Below are 16,350 nucleotides of genomic sequence, written 5' to 3'. Positions count from 1 at the left end.
AAAGCAAGAATAACAACAACAAATAAAGAGAAACAGAATGGGCTAGGAGTAAAAGGGGCCCCAGATCAGCGCTGATACTGATTGTCATGCTTTATTGTTGGTGGAGAAGGGTCAGACATAAAACTTGTGAGGTTCTATCTGACATTGATCTGGCCCAGCCTCTGTCTTGGCTGAGGTTAGGATTCCCGAGACTGTTCTCCTCAGGGAAACCCACTAAGGTTCCTGTCCCGAATGTGACTGGAGAAGATTCACCAGATTATCCTTAGCTTCCTCAGGGCTGTGATCCTGGTGACCACTGGCAGAGAGATTGCTCTACATTTAGGGCCTGTGAGAAGGTTTCCTCCTGGTACAACAAAACTGTGGTATTTTTGAGATGTAGAGCTAGACACAGCATCATGAAATAAGAGAGGGTCCTGGAGGAAACATGAAGATGGTGAGGCAACCCCAGACCCTGGCAGTAAACCAACCTCTCATCTCTACCCCCACCTGCTCTGGGGCTGGCCCTGTGCTTCCTGCAACCTGCTCTTCCCTGATGGTCTTGAGTCCCCTCTGTGGTCCTGAGTCTTCCTGGCGGTCCTGAGTGCCCTGCCAGCAAGGTTTGTGTCAGGGCTCACAAGGACACCTCCTCATTGAGTCTTTCACAGTAATACTCAGCTGCGTCCTGGGCAGCCATGGAGCTGAGCTTCACAGAGAACTGGCTCTTGGTTGAGTCATTGTTGATGGGGACATGGACCTGGGTGGAGGGAGCATGATGTGTATTCCTTGGTGATCGACTCTAGTAACAGTGCCCCAGCCATTCCAGCCTGTTGCCCAGGGGATGGTGGATTCAGCTCAAATAGTATCCATGGTAAAAAAGAATCCAGACACAGCACAGGTGGAGGGCAGTGTCTGAGGGCCTCATGGGTCCTGGACCTGACTCCTGCACCTGCACATGGGACAGGACACCTGGAATAAGAGGGAACATCCTGGTGAGTCACACAGAGAGCTCACTTGTCCCCATCAACCCTTTTTAAAATTCTAGATGTTCACCCTGCAAAGCTGTCAGCAAAGGAAGAAATATAAGTAGTTGATCTTCTTGAGAGAAAGAATAATGCCTTTCATGGGGAATTTGTTCCTTGGCTGATGACAGAGCGGTATCTGGGGAGGAGAGAGGCTGACAACACCCAGCGTTGTTGCTGGGGTATAAACAGAGTTTGAGGAGAAGTGTGCACGTGCCAGGAGCCCCGCACATATAAGGGGCAGGAACCATGGCGGACCTCTGTCTTGGAACCTCTTCCCAGGGATGATTTTCCTGCTCAGGGGTCAGATGACACAAACTCATTCCTCCTCTGAAAGAGCATCCCTCTGCTGAGTGTCAAGGCATCCATTCTTACCCCAAGGGCAGGAAGGCAGGTGACAGAAACAAGCAGGTTTGCTGGACAGAGAGGAAAGGAAAGGTGTAGGAACTGGGGAAAAACCTTGTGCCCAAGACCTATGGCCTAAAGTCTCCCTGCTTCTTTTGGGGTCCCACCTGGAGCTGGAGATTCTCCATTGTGAACTTTCATGGCACAGGAAAGTTCTTGAGGGAAAATTGAGGGAAGTGCTGAGTGAGTTCTCCTCTTTGCTGAGCACAGAATTCTCACCCTCTGTTGTACGTGGTGTTTTCTTTGCCCGGTTGAGTCACCGCTCCTGGTCCCCTCCCTGCTACTCCCCAGGTTTTGCTTCTTTGCTCACATGCTTATCCTTTTCTAGATTTCTCTTCATGGAGCCCCCATTGTAGCCTTGAGTGACAACATCACCCTAGTTCACAACACCTTAGCAGGCCTGAGGACTCCTTTTGTATCACTGTGAATACACACACACACACACACACGCACACACGCACACCAGTTCCCCACATCCCCTTTCAATTTCATACAGGAAAACTCATGACTGTGTTGGGGAAATCATTTGCATGGGCCATAGGAGCCACAATGAGGCATCATCTGTCTCTGAGAATACAGGATCTCCATGTCCAAGGAGGTGAGAGACTGCAGGTGCACAGAAGCCGAAGGTTTCAGGATCTGGAAGAGGAATCACAGGAGACCAAGTACAGCAGGACTGGCCAAGAGGACCAAAGCTCTGATGGTAGACTTTGAATGAGGAGGACAAGGTGCAGCCTGATCTTATGGCCTTTGTCCTTTCTGTTGATGTGATGTGTCACATTGATTGATTTCCATATGTTGGACCATCCTTGAATCACTGAGATAAACTGCACTTGGTCATGATGCATGATTTTTTTAATGTGTTGTTGAATTGTGTTTGCTAAGTTTTCCTTGAGGATTTTTGCATCTGTATTCATCAGAGATATTGGCCTGTAGTGTTTTTTATGTTTTTATTTGGTTTTCATTTCAGGGTAATACTGGTCTCATAGAGCAGGTTTGAAAGTACTCCCTCCTTCTCTACCTACTTTTTAATATTTTGAGGAGGACAGATATTGTTTCTTCTTTAAATGTTTGTCACAACTGTGCAATGAAGCCATTGAGTCCTGGGTTTTTTTTTCTTTCCTGGAAGACCTTTTATTAATGCTTCAATTTTGTGAATTGTTATTGCCCTGTTCAGGGGTTGGTTTCCTGCTGGGCAACACCAGAGCCAAAGGGGATCTTGGGTCTAGGCTTTGTGCAGCCAGTATTGTGGCCTTTACCCACTTGTGTGTTTGATGGAATGGAAACAGAGGCCCAGGATGGAGACATGCAATGACTACTGCCCCAAAGAAGGGCACCCTCCAGAAGTGTCTCTGGTCTCAAAGTTGTGACAGGCTATAGCATTTTGGCTAATGGGATGGGTGGTGGGCAAGGAGTACAGATTTTGCTCCTAATCTTGTGCAGTACAGATGCATGAATTCCTTCCAGCTCTCTAAGTTGAGCTCAGGGTTTGCAAGCCCTGTGAATTTATTTTGTAGTAAGGATTGTTGATATGTGTGATTGCAGTGGGGCCTGATGTGCTTCTTCTACTTAACTTTCCTCACCAGGGATAATTCCATGTGAATCTCGAGTATGAAGCTGCAGACACAGGGTGCTTTCACACAGCACTACCGGGCTTCTAATAACCACAGGGACCTCTCCTCTCCCCTGCTATCCTCTACGTCTCCCTTTCATCAGTCCAGTCTAGTCTTAGCTGTTTATTCAATTCTGTCATTCTGTCACATGGGATTGACAAATGTCAGGCACATCTATTCAGCTGTCATGCTGATTTTTTTTTAACTTTTACTTACATATTTATAGCTAACATGGACACTAAAATTGGTAATTCAAATTTATAGCAAAATAGATTGAATTATGATTACCTTAGCATCGATAGTGCATACAAATCTGTGTCTCTACAGCTCTATCCATTTTCCCTTACTGTGTTATTACTATATATTAGTATTTTACAAATTATATGTATATTATTCACATGTATAATTAATATTATAGTACTTGATTTTCAAAATAATGGAGGAATGAAACATGAGACTCAGGGCAGAATAAAACGCTATTGGCGCTCACATACACAAATGTAATGACATTTCTGGGACACCTTCCTTGTTGCTGTTGTTCTTTTTAGGTGTAAGTTTTCTGCTCCTCTCCACTCTCCTTTCAGTTCTGTTTGTGGGACTCCATTTAGCATTTCTCATAAGGACTGTCTAGGTTTCATGAACTCCATCAGCGTTTGTTTGTTTATTTATATTCACCTTAATTTCTCCTTCACTTTTGAAGGTTTCTTAGAAAGTGTATAATTCTTGATTGACAGTGTATTTCAGCCTTTTGATATGCCACCTCAATGAGTTTTTGTCTTCATGAATTTGGTGAGAAATCAGTTGTTTATTTTATGAAGGTTTTATTATAGGCAACGCTTCTTTCTCAGGTTCTGACACTCAAACATACTTGGTATTTTCAGACACGTGACACTGAGGTCAAGAGATGAATCTCTGGCTAGGTGCAGTGGCTCATGCCTGTAATCCCAGCACTCTGGGAGGCCAAGGCGGGCAGATTATGAGGTCAAGAGATCAAGACCATCCTGGCCAACATGGTGAAATCCCATCTCTACTAAAAACACAAAAATTAGCTGGGCATGGTGGCACACACCTGTAGTCCCAGCTACTCAGGAGGCTGATGCAGGACAATCACTTGAACCCTGGAGGCAGAGGTTGCAGTGAGCTGAGATCACGCCACTGCACTCCAGCCTGGTGACAGAGCAAGACTCCATTTAAAAATAAATAAATAAACAAAGCAGCCTGGGCACAGTGGTTCATGCCTGTAATCCTAGCACTTTGGTAGGCCAAGGTGGGAGGATCACCTGAGGTCAAGAGAGACCATCCTGGCCAGCATGGTGAAACCCCATCTCTAATAAAAGTACAAAAATTAGCTAGGCATGGTGGCACATGCCTGTAATCCCAGCTACTCAGGAGCCTGAGGTGGGAGAATCACTTGAACCAGAGAGGCAGAGGTTGCAGTGGGCCAAGATCATACCACTGCACTCCAGCCTGGGTAACAAGAGTGAAACTCTGCCTCAAAAAAAAAAAGTCTCTAAAAGCATGCATACTAACAATCCACATGCATATAAACATGCTCACAGACTCACACACACTCTCAACACCTTCATATGTAGAGTCACAGGTAATGACCCACACACACACACACAGGGGCACACACTCACCAAGTAATGCAAAGAGCACACACACACTCAAATATTCCTGGTCACACTAGCATCAAATCAACTATATTCACTTCTGAAAGGTAAGTAAATCTTGGGACCCTAAGATCACACAGCTGAAGAGAAAAGTCAGGTTAGAAACTACTAGGGCAAACTTGTCTACTACTCTATTCAAAGTCATCCATCTGCTTACAGAGATAAAAGCATATCTGATTGAGTCTTTTGGAAAAGCTAATCAGAAACTCAAAAGAATGCAACCCTTTTTCTCTCACCTACAAATGGAAACCCCCTTCAAGTTTTCACACCTTTCTGGAATGAATCAATGTATTTTTTTTCTTAAGACAGAGTCTTGCTCTGTCACCCAGTCTGGAGTGCAGTGGCACGATCTCGGCTCACTGCAATCTCCATCTCCCAGGTTCAAGCAATTCTCCTGCCTCAGCCTCCCAAGTAGCTGGGACTGCAGGCGTGCATCACCACGCCCAGCTAATTTCTGTATTTTCAGTAGAGATGGTGTTTCACCATGTTGACCAGGCTGGTGTGGAATTCCTGACATCAAATGATCTGCCCACCTCGGCCTCCCAAAGTGCTGGGATTACAGGCATGAGCCACTGCACCAGGCCAACCAATGTACATCTTACACATATTGTTTGATGTCTCATGTCTTCCTAAAATGTATAAAACCAAGCTGTGTCCTGACCACCTTGGGCTCATGTCATCAGAACCTCCCGAGGCTGTGTCACAGGTGTGTGTCCTTAACTTTGGCAAAACAAACTTCCTAAATTGCCTGACACCTATCTCAGATACTTTGTATTCACCCAGTCAAGTATGCAACTCACACATACTCAGGAAAATTAACATTCATGCAAATTGATAGGCTCGAATATTGAAGAACGCACTCACACACACTCAAAATAGCATACGCTTTTACAAACTAACTCACAGAAACACACAAACACATTCTCCCACACACTTGGTCGAAGATATAGTGTAACAATCACAAACTAAGTAACTCATTTTAATATAAAACACAGGCACACACAAGCTCACACCCTCACACAAACACATTCACAAACACACAGACACAGTTGTATGCATCATCCCACTTACACACAATGTTCTACAGTGACACACAGACAAACATTGAGACTATTCCATGACCAGGGGCTTGAGACAGTAGCTGTCTCAGTCTCCATGGATGTCACACTGTCTCAGAGGCTCAAGGTTTGCTTTCCACCACAGCAGGTAGCCCTGAAATTTCCCTAGATGTTAATGATTGTGTCTTCCCTTCCACCATCTAGATTCTCCTCAGAGATGGCCAGGACTCCAGAGTTCAGGTTCTCACATGTTGTGTGGCTTTTGGGCTAAAACACACCTGAAACACTGAGTGGCTGTTGTCCTTGATCACTTGATCATCATCTGCATTTTGGTTGATGCATTTTTTTACCTCATTTGAATAAAATAAAAGAAATTAATTGACTCTACCTGGGCCAAAAGGACTTCTTTCTGTTTCTCTTGGTAGCTGCAAATGTAGCCCCAAATATGACAGGATCCAATAAACACTGCAGCTCTTAAAACACTTTCTTGGTCAGCCGGTCTAACAGCATAAGGACCTCAGGAGAACAATTATATTATGTGTCTAATTCTGTACCCACTGCAGACCAGTTTATTTTTATAGACCAGCAGCTCCAGTCTATCACAACCTATGATTATCCAGATGGAAGGAAACAGTCTTCAAATTTTTATGACAGATGCGGTAAGATAAACTGATATTTCTTTCCTTTGTTTTCTAGGCCCAGGTCTTGTAGCTCCTGGCCTCGGGGCACTGTGGTGCTCTCTGATTTGGGGCATTTGAAGGATACTGGAAAATAGTATTGTCCTCAAAACGGACTTTCTTTAGAGACTAATTTTTCTACTATGAAACAGTGGCATAAAACATCTGGTATAATACTCATATGGGACTGGAGAGACTGAAGTCAATTCTCCCATTGTTCTCCTGGGTCTCTGTCTGGGCAACTGTGAAAAGACAAAGCACTGCTGGATCCCTGCTCTTGTTCTTACGATCACGTCTCCTATCCCTAATGACAGCTACATTTCTTGTGTCAGACCATAATATGCAGTCTCTCATACTGGGAAATAAGATACCCAGAACTTGGACAGTGGCGTTAGCAGGTTCTCTATGGAAAAAAAAGAAACCACAAAACCTAAAAACATCCCATGTGAAGATAGGAGTCAGTTTCTCATTATAAATTACCACCTATCAAGTTTGGGCTTTATCTAAATTATTCAAATTGTCCCCATATGGCTGGTGGATATCCTTAAAGGGTGTCATTTTTTTGTTAGACAAATGTGATATCTATCACTATCAGCTCAGGCACTCGCTGAGAGGTGCTAGGTTAGTCTGGTGGAAGGTATCTGTGCTAAGTCTTCATTGTACATGTTAGGGAAAGTTTTGATATAAAGAGAGAGGACACTATAACTTGCGTAGCAGTATTAATTAAACTGAAGAAGATAATCATACTATGAGTTCCCCATACTCACTTACCAGGATAATGGATTTCCCTTTTCTTCAGCTGTTGGCTTACTTACCTTACATATTACTGCATTTACTTTTATTTACAATGTTTTTTTATCTTAGGTTATTGCCTGATTAAAGTAAGCACAAGTAAAATTTAAAATTAACAATCAATCACCTTTAGAAATAACATAAAATGGGCATGGTGAAATTTAAGGAGAGATGCCAGAATTAAACAAATAAAGAAACACATTGTGTAAGTTAGAGAGGTCAGTGAGGACTGAAATGATGAGAAGCTGGTGCTGAATGATATATGAAGAACGTCAAATATACTTGATATTCAGAATGCTGGTCACAACAGTGAAAAAATCTGTAGAGTGGTCTGCGCAGATAAGAAATTAGAAAGTGATAAAGTCACAAACTTGCAACACCAGGAGACATGCAATATATTCAGTATTCAGCTCTCTCTGTCCTCTAGGAAAAATAGGTTATAACTGCATGGAAAATGAGACAAGTAGTTTTTAAGATAATTCTCGAGAAAAGTTGCTAATAAAGTTACTCAGATGATGTTCCGACACAGGATTGTGGAGGGGACGTTGACCTGTGGTGGTCACTGTCAGCTATACGGGATGGTCAACTTGGCGGTCTCCTTTGCCAATTTTTTGTCCACAAGAGAGATTACACTGTAATGTGCTATGTTGCAGATGAGTTTCTTAACCTCACACCATGAGAGGAACATGAGAAAAAAGAAGATGAGAAAACTGAAGACCACACTACATCAACTACATTCCACTGATGAGCACTCGCCACACAGAGGCCCAGGGATGAGCAGGGAAGACGAAGGGGCTGGGAAATATCATCCACGAAGGGACACCTCCAGCCTGCTTGACCTCCCCATGCAAGGAGGGGTGAAATGTTTGTTCTCAGCTAATGGTGGCTATGTTAGGACCTCCACAAGCTTTGAGAAATACAGATTTGTATGAACAAATGCCCATACTTTATTCAGAGGGAATTTTTTTACTCATAATTTATTTTCTCTCCCTAGCAAGCACCGCAGAAGGATGTTTCCATGATTCTCCCTAATCCTTCCTCAGTTCCTGGTGCAGTTCCTGGAGGAAAAGCCTGCATGGGGGAGGGAGCCCTCCTCATGTGCAGCCCTGAGGCTGTCCCATCACCTCACCCACCATTGCCCTTCAGTCACTTTTTAAACATTCCAAACTAATTTTCCTGAAATGTGTAGTATTTGGCAGTGTCTTTCCCAGATAAGAAAATACTTAAGTTCTGTTTATCCCTGCAGGCGCGAATCCATTTCTGGAGCTCAGGTGGTTTTTGAATGTTTAGTAGTGGATAATTAGTGGGAGGAGTTTTGTGTGCATCTTGTCATCTTCCAGAGTGCACCCCAACATGGCATTGACACTGGCAAGCAAGCAGATGGGCTTGCTCAGCTGGAGAATGGCAGACATTGTTATAACCTGTGACCTCAATGAGGCTGTCCCTCTACAAGCCCAATCAGGCTCATGCCTCTTGACAATGTGCAGCCAGCACAGGACACCAGTGTCCACCTCAGTGAGGGGCCTTCCAGGTGCCCACCTTCTTCCTAAGGGGGAGCTTTTGTCCCTGCCTGGATCCCATGCATGTGCTTGCATTTGCTGCAAAAAGGGATTCATCCATAAACAGCCCCTACGAGCCTACAGTGTAGGTAATCCATCTACAGGGCCTCATACATGACATCTCTCATGGTCAAGGTCTCCACTTCTCATTAAAGAACATTCATTGTAGAATTCACTAGAACTTGCTGGACTTTTAGAGGCATGGATATGAATACCCTTACCCACTTTCCCTCTAATATCATTCCTAGAAACCCTCCGAAAATACCTCTGGTGCTCCAAGATAATTTATGTTTGTTACACCACGGGATCACCAGGAAAAGAAAGAACCAAAGTGTCCATGTAGGTTCATCATTTGTAACTTGCTGATATGACTCTGATGCAGGATGCAGATAGTGGAGAAGGCTGTGCCTGTGTTGGACGGGGATTCATGGGAGCTCTGGTACTTTCTGTTCAAGTTCACTTTTATCCTAAAACCACTGTAAAATAAATTTTATGCAACAACAGTAGCAGAGACATTCTTGGAAGACATTTTGGACATTTTTCAGAATCATACTTAGTCTTACCATGTGATCAAATAATCTTGCTCAAATTATTCATCCATCTAATTTGAAAACTTGTTCATAATAATATATTCATGGGAATGTTTGTATCAACTTTATTGATATGGTTTGACTGTATCCCCACCCAAATCTCATCTTGAGTTTTAATAATTCCCATGTGTCAAGGGTGGGGTCAGGTGGACGTAATTGAATCATGGGGGCGGTTTCCCCCATACTGTTCTCATGTTAGTGAATATGTCTTATGAGATCTGACAGTTTTATAAACAGGAGTTCCCCTGGCACAAGGTTTCTCTTGCCTGCTGCCATGTAAGACATCAGTTTACTCTTCCTTCATCTTCTTCCATGATTATGAGACCACCCCAGCCATGTGGAACTATGATTCCATTAAACCACTTTTCTTTATAAGTTATTCGGTCTCAGGTATGTCTTTATTAGCAGCATGATAATGGACTAATACAGGGCCTTTCCTAATCTTTGAATTTTCTGTATATGGTGACTCTTGAATAAAATATTTATTATAAAATTAGAGTGTGTCCTTGTTTCTATTGATCCTTGTCCTCAGTTACTTGACCCATTTTCTAAACAACTTTAAACCTCATCTTCCCTGTCATCTCCTCTGCAGGAACACAGCTGCCTCCTCCCTGCAGTTTCTGACACTCTCAGGATGTGGGTTTTCACATTGTGTCTCTCACACAGTAATACATGGCCATGTCCTCAGATCTCAGGCTGCTTAGCTCCATGTAGGCTGTGCTCATGGATGTGTCCCTGCTTATGGTGACTCTGCCCTGGAACTTCTGTGCATAGCTTGTGCTGCCATCACTAGGGCACACCAATCCCATCCACTCAAGCCCTTGTGCATGGGCCTGGCGCACCCAGTGCATACAGTAGCTGGTGAAGGTGTATCCAGAAGCCTTGCAGGAGACCTTCACTGAGGCCCAAGGCTTCTTCACCTCAGCCCCAGACTGCACCAGCTATACCTGGGACTGGGCACCTGTGGAGAGGACACAGGAGTGGATAAACCCCCCTTTGACTGGACCCAGTCACCTTAGTCCTGGGGACTGAGAATTATCCTACCTGCAGCTATGACCACCAAAAACAGGATCCTCCAAGTCCAGTCCATGGTGAGGAGCTGTGCTCTCAGGGGCTTCTCTAGAGGACGTGTGTGGTTATTGGGTGATGCTCTCAGGGCACAGACATACCTGTAGTGTTCACCTCAGGTGATCTGCATATTCACGAGAACTACTACTTCATAGCCTTACGCTTGATCCAGCATGAGAAAGAGACAATAGATCTCACATGAACCACACAACTGTGGGATGCTGAGGTACAAGTCCTCATTCTTATTTAATGTCGTGTTTCCCTTTATATGCCCAGAACTTTGTGAAGGGAGAACTTCTCCACTAAGAAGGTGACTCACACAGGACATAGCACATGGATAGCCTCCACCCTTTCTAGGTTTTGCTGTCTGCAGTCTTCCTCTTGGGATCTATGTGTCTTCTGAAATGTGTACCTTTTGATTTAATAAAATCATCCCTGTTCTTCATCTTTTTACTAGGAAAATATCTCAAACCAGTAATAATTTTGCCTTTTAAATGTGGTTCTCACTGAATTGTTGATTTATTTATTTCTAAATGTATAGAGATAATAGAAATAGTCTTTGCAAAATTCTAATTTTAACATGTTATAATTTTTTGGTTTTCAATAAAACAACACTCAGTTCTCAGAGAAATCCCCTCTGCAGCCTCATGTGCACCAGCTCTGGGGCTGGAGCCTGCTCTGGGTGGGTCCTGGGTGCCCCCTGCAGCACTGCCTCTGCCCTGCATGTAGGTTTCCATCTGGGCTCAGAGAGGATTTATCTCTCAGTGTTTCTAGGGCTATAGGAAGAGGTCATGCCCTAGTTTAAAATGCTCCTTCAGTGACACCATATGTTACTGACACCATCTTTTGAAAACATTGACCTTAGGGGACCCAGTGAACTCTAAGAAACCATCAGGGAGCCCTTCCCTGGAGCTCAGGATGCATTTAATCAGTGGACACATTGTGAGCACAAAAATTTTGAAGGGTTTTGGGGGATGCTTTATCTTGTTTGGTCTCCTGCAATTGAATATTACATCTAAGAATACCTGTAGGTATATATACTTGTGGATGAATGCCCACTCCATGTCTTCTTTTTCAATAACACACACACACACACACACACACACACACACACACACAGAACTAGGTGATTTTTACAACAGTGGACCTCTAACTTGCCATTTTTTCTAGTATCCTGCAAATGGGGAGCACCCCCTACATGGATACTAGACCTGAGTATATGACTTCCTTCTCCAAACAGAAGTAAGGAAAACAGTACAGAATTGGAGACGTAGCAAGTGTACATTCATCATGTTTGCATATTGTCACCTGAGAATACTGCAGTTTCCCTAAGAGAAGTGACTCTGTGTCCACCAAGGGTTGAGTGACTCCGTTCATCAAGCTGTTGGTGTCAGAAGCTTCCAGTTGCTCTACTGTCCTTGACTTTTTTCTCCCATTGTCTTTGCATTTCCCTATGTTCTCCTCCCTATATAGAGTCTCTGCATTGCCACACTCATCTTCAATATAGATTAATTATGCTGATGAGAAGGTAATGTGTGAGGATTGTATTTTTTTTCTTTTCTTACAACTATAGGCTTTTTCATTCAGTTAAGAGGTAAACAGATTAACATTGGAGGCTATTCCATTTAACTAGCCCAAGTTCCTATTTCACTTTATATATCCCTCCCACACTGCCTTACATCTTGAAGAAATGACTGCCAAAAGACTTTGCTTCTAACTTCTTAGCACTAACCTTCAATGAATTGCTTTCAAATAAGTTATTCCTAACTTAAAATTTTATTGTGTTCAAAGAAACTCGTCCGTCTAAGAGGCTTCCACATATGCCAATAGAATGTTCCACCACTGACAGGAGGGCAGAGTACCAATGATTCTAATTACAGGAGCTACTCCAAGGAAAGCTTCAGTGATATTTGTGTTGTCAGATTCGGTGCTTGTTAGGGCAGAAGATGGTGAGACTAACAATGCAGAGCACACTCTGTCAAATGACTGCATGTTTGGTTGTTTTAAAAAAACTTTGGTTATCTTTAGAGACAACATTTTAAACATAATGGAATTGAAGCCTGATACAAAATGTATAGAAACATGCATAGGAATAGACAGCCAAGAAGCAAAGTGGAACTCAGTGGAAACCTGGCTACATTACATAGCTCGTTTTGAACCTAACCATATTTATCACAAAACAACTGTAGCACAATAACACTTTCCTTCTCTGGCTCCCAAATTTAAGTAGACTCGTGTCAGCCTTCCCTAACACTGTAATCATTCTTTGAGAGGGCTGGAATATTTAAGGTAGTCCCAAACATTGACAAAAATGTTAATGTCAAACAGCTTCACACTGTGAGGATGACATACTTGAAGACAGCCAAGATGGCAGCACTGATAATTCCAGAAATAAAGATTGTGACAAACCAGGCTATACAATATCACGAAAGAGTCAAGTCAACAACTTTCTTGGATTAAAGCCAGGTACAAAGGAGTCCATGTTACAACATGTTGTACTGATGGGGAGGCCAATATTTGATGCAATCACCATAGTGAGGGCAGGAGCCAGTCCAGTACCGAAGGCACCAGAGGGTGTTACAGTGTCAGATTCTTCCCCGAGGCCTGAATCACTCTGCTCCAAACCCACAGACTAATGCAGGTTCCAACACCACCAGAGAGCAGAAGCCATACTGGCATCACCACTCTTGAGGAAACATTTCCCATGTTATAAACCAGATATAAAGCCACGAGAGAATTTATTGCATTGCTGATGTCATTACCACCATAGGGTAATGACCTCAATCAGGCAATAAGAAGTTGCAGGAACTGGAAGAGGAGAGATAGTTCAGGCTTATCTTGGCCATACCATTCTTCTCAAGAACCACTACTTCCTTTTCTCTCGCCTAGACCCATCTCCACCTTGATACTCATGATTATCTTCGATCCTGAGAAGGTCAGAGACAGCATTGCATTAACCGGTGTAACTGACCATTCCAAATCACTTCTTGGGGACTGCATTGGACCATGTAAGATTCTCCATTTCCTTGCCCTTCTGAGGAACTTCTTTGGCATGAAATGAATCTAGAAGTGTGCCACATATTGTCATGATATAGGAAAAACAGCTATTATTGCACCACAAGTGTTTGCCACCAAATCTCCCATGCCGTCTTCCACTATGGCAATGTGCAACTTATAGAGAAGCTCTTGTGCCAGAACCTTTAGGCATGGGGTAATATGCATAGTGGCCACTGAAGCCACCTGGCTGTTGATGGCTTGACTGAACTGGACCAAGTTTCTTAGAATTTCATCTCAGTGATTTTGTTATCTTCTGTTTCTTGGCTGTGACCTTTACAAGGAGTCTCCTCTAATAAAGCTGATATTTGTCTATTACGTCCTTCCCTGTCTGCAGCATCTCAGGACTATTTTTGCTCAATCTTACCCTACTGGCACATCCTTTTGTTCAATATTGCCATACTGGCAATCATTTGCCTAATAAAGGAAGGCTGGGAAGAGGGTTCTACAATGGCAGTGAAGTACCTTCCACCATGTAGATAAATTATTATAAATGTTCTTCCCGTGGGTGGTCTATCTGGAGAAGGTTCTGGGTAAAGGTGTTAGAGATTAGGTCTCTCAATGACTGACCCAACTCACAAGGAATTTATGTGAATTCTAAATTAAAAATGTGGAGGTTCATGGAGCAAATGAGGGGCACCCAGAATATCTCATCCTAATAATAGTACAAACCTGTCCTTTAAGTTCTTTTAGCTTACATTTATATATAACAAATCAAACAGCCAGGGTCATTTAAATAGTAACATGCTCAAACATATTAGGGCAACAGCTGAATATAATAATCAAATTGAAATCAAGCAAATCTGGGAGCAAACTAATGTTTTTCATAGTTCAGAACAGCTTTATTAACTCAATTAACTTGTAATCCCAGGAGTCTGGGAGGCCAACTTGGGCAGGTCACCTGAGGTCAGGAGTTTGACACCAGCCTGACCAACATGGCAAAACACCGTCTCTACTAAAAAATACAAAAATTAACTGGGCACCGTGGCATGCACCTGTAATCCCAGCTACTTGGGAGGCTAGGGAGGAGAATTGCTTGAACACAGGAGGTGGAGCTTGCAGAGCCAAGACCGCACCACTGCACTCCAGCCTGGGAGACAGAGCGAGACTCCATCTAAGAAATAAAAAAATTAAAAAAATTAATAAAAGTGCTTCCAACACTGACCTTAATCCTGGTTATATTTGCGGTTGTTGTTGTTTGTTGTTGTTGTTTTGTGTTTTCAAACAGAGCTAAAGCAAGCTCAGTACTCCTGGAGATTTGGAAAGTGTCTTCACCTTGTTTTTGCCCATTCTCACCTGGGAACCCTGTGGATGCCCCATGAGAGGTAAATCTAAGGCCATTGACAGAGGGGCCATGGCCTTGGTCCTGAAGCTGTTGGTCTCAGAAGCTTTAAACCGCTTCACTGTCCTTAACTTTTCCTCTCCCTCTGCCTTTGGTTTTCCTAAGTTCTGGTCCTTGGACAGAGTCTGTGCTTCGCCACACTTTTCTCTTTAATCCAGATTGATCACACTGGTGAAGAGGTAATGTCATGGGCAGGGGAGCAGTATATGTACTGGAAATTGAATTTCAATGTTTTCTTGATGTTTTTTCTCTAGACTGTGCCCTTTACAAGGAGTCTCTAGTGGTACAGCTGATTCTCCTCCATCTTCTACTCCCCCCGCCTGGCTGCAGCACCCACATATTATTGTCTTCAACTTGACCCTCAGTTGTTTTATTAATTGTGCCCCTTTTTATGACACAGGAAGACTAAGATGAAACTGCCTGGGATGGAAAAGAATACCTTCCCCTCACATAGAACAGAGGTCTTGAAAAGCATTTTTTCTTTATAGGATCTGTCTGGAGGAAGTTCTGAGCATATTTATCAGAGAATAGCTCTCCTGATGACAGAGCCATGAGGGAATGTTTGGATCATCCTGAGAACCCAGAAGTTTCTGGAGGGAAATTCCATCAAAGTGTGGGTTGTGCAGCCCCCAGGAGTTCTTACCCTATCCCTGTCCACACCTGTCCACCAGAAATTTACTGAATTACCATGTAACTGTTCCCACCAGCTTGCACTTTCAACGGAAGAGTCACACAATTTACAAATTTAGAAAGGAGATTTTACTTCCGATAAATGATTGAAGCTGCAGGAGAGCCATCTTAACAGGCTGGGAAGCAAAGCCTCCCACAGAGACAGTGAGCAGGCACTTCAAGAGAGGGAAAGAGGAGAAATGAATTCATGCAAATGGATAAGCCAAGTGTACACACTCAGCAGACTATAGGAGGATCTATTGATATTCACATAGTGGGCAGGCTCTCATGTCTAATAAGCAAACACACGTTACATGCACTTAGTGTTTGCTTTGGGGGTGAGGACTTAAGAACTAAATGAATGAAAATTGGGCCCTGTTCATCAAAAGGGCTTTGTGCAGGGGCTGAAAGATACACACTGCACAGTCTCTGTAAATTGCCAAGACAAGTTCATGGTCAGTTGTCTCTTCTCAGAAGACAGTTACTGAAATCTGTCTCTTGTCCAATCAAAGCTCTATTTATGGCTTGTGGAACAGGGTCACAGTTACCACATGTTTGGAGTTCCATGAGCTGCAAATGTTTTAATATGCTTACCTCAGAACCAGTGCTTGTTTAGGTGCTACAGAAAACAAAAAAGCCCTGTGGAAGTTACAATATAGTCACTTTTTTAAGTGTAGGTGTGAGTGACTTAATCCATGACTTTAGGCCTTGTTTATAATTTGGTATCTTATTGCCACAGAACTTTGATCCATCAGTCTGATTATCTCTATTTTAATGTCTTTCTAGTTTTGGGGGTCCTGGTTTTCCCTGCAATTTCATTTCTTCAACAGATTCAAGAAATTATTGATAATC

The 16,350-nt window shown here is 43.1% G+C and overlaps 1 pseudogene; it reads right to left on the bottom strand.

Moving 5' to 3' along the window:
* Positions 1 to 10,009: 10,009 nt before the first annotated feature.
* On the bottom strand, positions 10,010 to 10,455 carry LOC129526393 (putative V-set and immunoglobulin domain-containing-like protein IGHV1OR21-1; annotated as a pseudogene).
* Between the last annotated feature and the right edge of the window lie 5,895 nt (positions 10,456 to 16,350).

Source organism: Gorilla gorilla, chromosome 16, assembly GCF_029281585.2.
Source record: "Gorilla gorilla gorilla isolate KB3781 chromosome 16, NHGRI_mGorGor1-v2.1_pri, whole genome shotgun sequence".
NCBI classification, from domain to species: domain Eukaryota; kingdom Metazoa; phylum Chordata; class Mammalia; order Primates; family Hominidae; genus Gorilla; species Gorilla gorilla.
The sequence above is the reverse complement of the archived record's forward strand: the minus strand, read 5'-3'. Positions and strand labels throughout refer to the sequence as shown.